Raw genomic sequence first — 6000 nt, 5'->3', positions numbered from 1 at the left:
AAATAGCTAAACGAATGGAAACACATGAACTATGAACCAAAAGGCTGAGGGGGCCCCCAACTGGATCAGGCCCTCTGAATAGGTGAGACAGTTGATTGGCTTGATCTGTTTGGGAGGCATCCAGGCAGTGGGACTGGGTCCTGTGCTCAGTGCATGAGTTAGCTGTTTGAAACCTGGGACTTATGCAGGGTTGCTTGGCTCAATCTGGGAGGAGGGGACTGGACCTGCCTGGACTGAGTCTACCAGGTCGATCTCAGTCCTCGGAGGGAGGCTTTGCCCTGGAGGAGGTGGGAATGGGGGGTGGCCTGGGGGGAAGGGGAGGGGGGCAGGAAGGGAGAGAACAAGGGAATCTGTGGCTGTTATGTAGAACTGAATGGTATTGTAAAATAAAATAAAAGGAAAAAAAGACCTTCTAACAATTGGTGTTATACTTTTTAATTTTTTTTCCTTTTTTTTTCTCTTAAAGTTTGCTTTATTTGGGGGTTGGGGAGCAGAGGGTGGATATGAAGGCATGGGGAAATGAATAGGATCAAGATACATGATGTTAAAAAAATAGAATAAATAAAATGGAAAAAATAAAGTGCCATATGAAACCTAACACTGTGTATGCTAATTCACAATGTTAAGGTTTATTTTTTATGTATGCATCTAAATGTATCTGTGTGTTTGTGCCAAATATGTTCAGGTACCTACGGAAGCCAGAAGAGAGCATTAGATCCCTCGGAGCCAGACTTACAGGTGGCTGTGAGCCACAGGATGTGAGTGCTGGAAACAGTATCCTGATTCTCTGGAAGTGCATCGAGCTTTCTTGACCATCAAGTCGTCTCTACAGCCCCTACTCCCACCCCAACCACACTTTAAAAAAAGAAAAGATTTATTTAAAGAAATAATCAACCATTTTCAAATAGTATTTTTTTTTTAACGAGATGCAGTTTCATCATGCAACCCTTGCAGGCCTGGAACCCTAGACCACGTAGCCTTGAACTCATAAAGATCCACCTGCTTCTTGCTCCTGAATGCTGAGGCTAAAGGCAGGCTCCACCAACGTGAACCACCACACTTCTCTCTTTAAAAAAAAAAAGAAAGAAAAGAAAGAAAAGAAAGAAAGAAAGAAGGAAGGAAGGAAGGGAGGGAGGGAGGAGGGAGGGAGGGAAGAGAGAGAGAGAGAAGAGAGAGAGAGAGAGAGAGAGAAAGAAAGAAAGAAAGAAAGAAAGAAAGAAAGAAAGAAAGAAAGAAAGAAAGAAAGAAAGAAAGAAAGAAAGAAAAGAAGAGAGATGATAAAAGTGTCACACATGACTGCAGAAGAGCTCAGTGCCCAGGACCAGGGAGATCCCTATACATGCATCTCATTTAATTTTCCAATCAAACAGTTTTGATCGAGTGACTGTTACTAATTACTTTCTCGTTGATGTGTCAAAATTCTGACAAAACCAACATAAGGGGGCATTTACTCTGGCTCACCGTTTAAGGAGATGCAGTGAACCATGGTGGAGATGCTGTGACGGTAGCCCGAGGCAGCTGGTGGCATTGTGTCCACGGTCAGGAAGCAGAGAGAGATGAATGCTGGAGCTGGGCTGACTTTCTCCTGTTTTTTCATGGCAGTCCCCCTGTCCATGAGATGATGCTGCCCACATTCGGGTAGGGCTTCTCACCCAAATTAAGCTAGTCTAGTATCTCCCACACAGGTGTCCCCAGAGACAATTCTTTGTTTCTGGACAGAAGAACCTGGAAATGTCAATGGGTGATCTCTGGATGGTGACCCATGCCTTTAACATTGGGATAGCAGGCTCATGCCCACTGCCTCCCTTCCCTCAAGGCTCCAACTCTTGCCCACTGCTATTTGTCCTTGAAGTAAGCATCAAGGGACCAAAGAGATACTGTAAACTCTTAACAATGGGACATGCACAAATTAGGTGATGTGTTTGGTATAGCTTCAGCGTCCAGGGCAGACTAGAGGAGAAATGAGGCAAGGATGGCAGACAGAACATCAGCCATGATGAGCATCTGGCTCTAAGCAAGGATGGAGATGAGTTGGTAGCATTGGGCTGAAATAATTAGTTAATCATTTATTGTGTAGTATGAATTACTGTTTTCTATAATTAAGCAGTAATTATCTGTTATTTATCCTCAAGGAGTAGGAAAATCTATTTGAACAAGGAGAGAATAAAGGGTAGAGCAGAGTAGAGTAGAGTGAAGGTGAGGAAGTCATGGTTTCATAGTCTCATTAATTAAGGAATTTAAGAACAGACTAAACTTAAGGACCATTTCATTAGAGTTTGAGAGAAAAATACCAGGCTAGCTGAAAACCCTGGTGGTTGCCAGGAAAGGGGAGACAACGGGAGAGAAAGTCATGCCTTTTGAGTTCAGCAAGCTGCTGTGAAAATGTTTGTGTGTGTTTGTGTTTGTGTGTGTGTGTGGGGGGGGGGTGTCATTCAGAGGAACAGTGAGAAACTCCCAGACTGTCAGGGAAGATATGGCAGTTTCAATGAGAATGACCATATGTTTGAATACTTGATCCCCAATTGGTGGAACTGTTTGGGAAGAATTAGGAGGTGTGGTCTTTCCGGGGGAGGTGTGTCATAGGGGAGGGTTTGGGGGCTTCAAAAGATTCACACCATTCATAATGCACTCTCTCTCTCTCTCTCTCTCTCTCTCTCTCTCTCTCTCTCTCTCTCTCTCTTCTACTTGTAGACCAAGAGGTGAGCTCTCAGATGGTCATGCTGCCATGTCTTACACCACCATCATGGACCTTGACCCTCTGAAGCCAGAAGCCCAATGAAGTGCTTTTTTTTAAGTTGCTTTGGTCATGGGGTTTTGTCACAGCAAGAGAACAGTAAGTAAGACAGCCTCTGAGGTTGTTGTTAACACCTGTTCAGCTATCCCACACAGGGACAATGGAGTCAAAGTAGAAATGGAACAAACACCAGTGACTGCATGCATGGCATTCCTTACGTCAGTCTGCAGCAGAGAGTGGTTCTCAGGCTTCCCAACGCCTCGACCCTTGAATGCAGTTCCTGTGGTGTGGTGACCCCCCACATGAATTTATCTTTGTTGCCACTCCATAGCTGTAGTTTTGCTGCTGTTACGTATCAGAATGTAAATATTTTTTTGAAGGTAGAGGTTTGCCAAGAGGGTCGTGACTTACAGGTTGAGAACCACTCTTTCTAGGCGGTGGTTGAATAGACATAAATGTCAGTGTCAAAATCTCATGGCGTGAAGGCAGGAAGAGCACAGAATGGATGCTCTTGAGAGGTCAGTAGGGCAATAAGGACTGTACAGGGATTCACAGTGGCTTTCCTCTGAGGATCTAGGGAAAGGCTTGCTATTCACTGTTGGAATGCCCATCATCAGCTGTGGCGCTGCTGGCTATGAATTCTTCTTTGTGTAAGGACATGGCCATGTAGGGCAGTCCCCAGACTGTGATTGAAGCCGAAGGACAAAAGCTGAGACATTGCAGGGAACTTTGGGGAGCAGAAGCAGCCATTAAAACTGAAAGGCACTTTTTGAGTCAAGCCCGGGCTGCTCCCAGCGCCAGCTCAACCTCACCCTCTGTTCACACCGGCTGCACCCATTCCATTCTCCTGGTATACATCCTCAGAGCACTTGTGAGAGTTTGTATGAGAAGTGTCCCCCCACGGCTCATGTACTTGAACACTTAGTCCCTAGTTGGTGGAGCTGTTTGGGAAGATTATGGAACCTTCCGGAAGTGGAGCCTTGCTGGAGGAAATATATCACTGGAGTCTCACTTTGAGAGTGTATAGCTTCTCCCTGATAGTCTCTCTCTCTCCTTCCTGTGAAGATGAAATGTGACTGGTCAGCTTCTGGTTCCTGCTGCCAAATCTTTTCTGTTTGCTGTATCTCCCCTCCATGATGGATTCTAGCCCTCTGGAACTGCAAGCCAAAACAGACCTTTTCTTTATTAAGTTTTACGGTGGTTTGAATGAGAATGGCCCTCATAGGCTCATATTCCAATGCTTGGTCATCAGGGAGCGGCACTACTTAAAGGGATGAGGAGGTGTGGCCTTGTTGAAGAAAGTGTGTCACTGGGGGTTGGCTTTGGAGTTTGTCAGACTCAGTGTCTCTCTTCCTGCTGCCTGCAGATCTGAACGTAGACCTCTCAGTGACTTCTCTAGCACCATATCTGCCTGCATGGCACGGTGCTCCCACCATGATAAAATGGGCTAAACTTCTGAAACTGTAAGCAGGCTCCAGCTAAATGCTGTCTTTTATAGGAATTGCCGTGGTTACGGAGTCTCTTCACATCAATAGGACACTGACTAAGACAAGTTGCTTTGGGTCATGGTATTTTGTCACAGCCACAGAAAAGTAACTACCATGGGATGCCTTGAAAATATCTTGCCCATTAAACTCTGCTTAGAGTCTTCTGCCTCGGCTCACCATTTCTCAGATTAGATGAAAACACCATGCTGTGAAGATGAGACTATGTGCTGTGAATACTCCTAATGTCTCAGGAACTGGCCAAGAAGCTGGATCTTTTTTGCTTCTGGGAACTCTTCACACTGGCACCTGACTGACACCTGAGTGAGCATCACCATGGACACCAGAGGCATCGGTCTTGTCTGGTCATCTTCCCTTTTGTTTTCTTCTTTGTTTGTTTTGAGACAGGTCTCATGTATCCGCGGGTGAACCTTGAACTCACTATGCAGCCAAGGATGACATCGGTTTATTGAATTTATTTTATTTATTATTACTGTGTGTGCTTGCATGTATATGCGTGTGTGTGTGCGTGTGTGTGCGTGCGTGTGTGTGTGTGTGTGGTGTGTGTGTGTGTGTGTGTGTGTGTGTGTGTGCACATGCCACAGAGCACCGACGGTCAGAAGACAATTTGGGGGGATATCTGTTTTCTCCTTCCGCTGCATGTTCCAGGGACCAAACTCAGGTCGTCAGGCATGCGCACAGGTTGTCAGGCATGCGCAGAAAGCACCTTTATCTGCTGAGCCATCTTGCCAGTCTGAAGATAAGCTTGAACTCCTGATCCTCCTGCCTCCACATCTCAAGTGGTAGAATTACAGGCATCCAGTTCATGTTGTGAAAGGGATGGAACCCATGGCTTTGTGCATTCTAGGAAAGCAAGTCTCATCTTCGTATGAAGAGATTGTAAAAGGCACTTGCCACCAACCCTGACAACCTGAGTTCAATCCCTGGGACCCACATGGTAAAAGGAGAGAACTGAGTCCCACAAGCTGTCCTCTGACTACCATGTGCACATGATGTGCACATACCCAACACATCAGACACACATGTGTACACACACACACACACACACACACACACACACACACACACACAAATAATCACATAAAAATAAAATTTCAGAAATGTAAATGGATCACCCAGATCAGCCCCAGGGTCCTCACCCATCCCAGGTTTCTGTCACCTTGTCCATATCATGCCACTTAAGGCCCGCCCATTCACACACATTTCCACACAATAGAATTAGGGGATCTCCCTCAAATACACCATTGTTCTAATCCTGCCCAGCCTAAAGCTAACCCTGCTGCCCCCCTTACATTATCAGTCTCCTTGATGTAAGACAGAAGGTCACCTTCTGTTGTATGTCACCTTCAGGAACACTCTCTTCTGCAGAGACGTTCTGGAAGTGTTTGCTGACGGGCAGGGCTACCTTCCAGCCCTCCATCTTCCCACGCGAGAGGCCCCTCTGGAGAGGCTCCTGTAGCTCAGGCCCTGGAAGCCTCCGGTTTTTTCAATTGCGGTTTAATTTTCCACCATCTGTCATGCTGCATGCGGTTCTTGGAGGCCTGGCATGTGACTCCTCCCAAGAGCTCAGCATTGGACCTGTCCCACCGCAGCCAGATGCAGTCACATATTGGTGTCTAGAGGGAGAAGGAAGCCGAAGGTTGGAGGCCAGCAGAGTGACCTCCAGTCTGCTCCACCGGTGCGGGTGGCGCTGCGGAAACATATCTGTGAGCATTTAGAGAAATTAGTATCCTCCAGTGCAGCGAGCTCCCGGGAAGAAAA

The sequence above is a fragment of the Peromyscus leucopus genome, chromosome 15, assembly GCF_004664715.2.
Source record: "Peromyscus leucopus breed LL Stock chromosome 15, UCI_PerLeu_2.1, whole genome shotgun sequence".
Taxonomy (NCBI): domain Eukaryota; kingdom Metazoa; phylum Chordata; class Mammalia; order Rodentia; family Cricetidae; genus Peromyscus; species Peromyscus leucopus.
The sequence above is the reverse complement of the archived record's forward strand: the minus strand, read 5'-3'. Positions refer to the sequence as shown.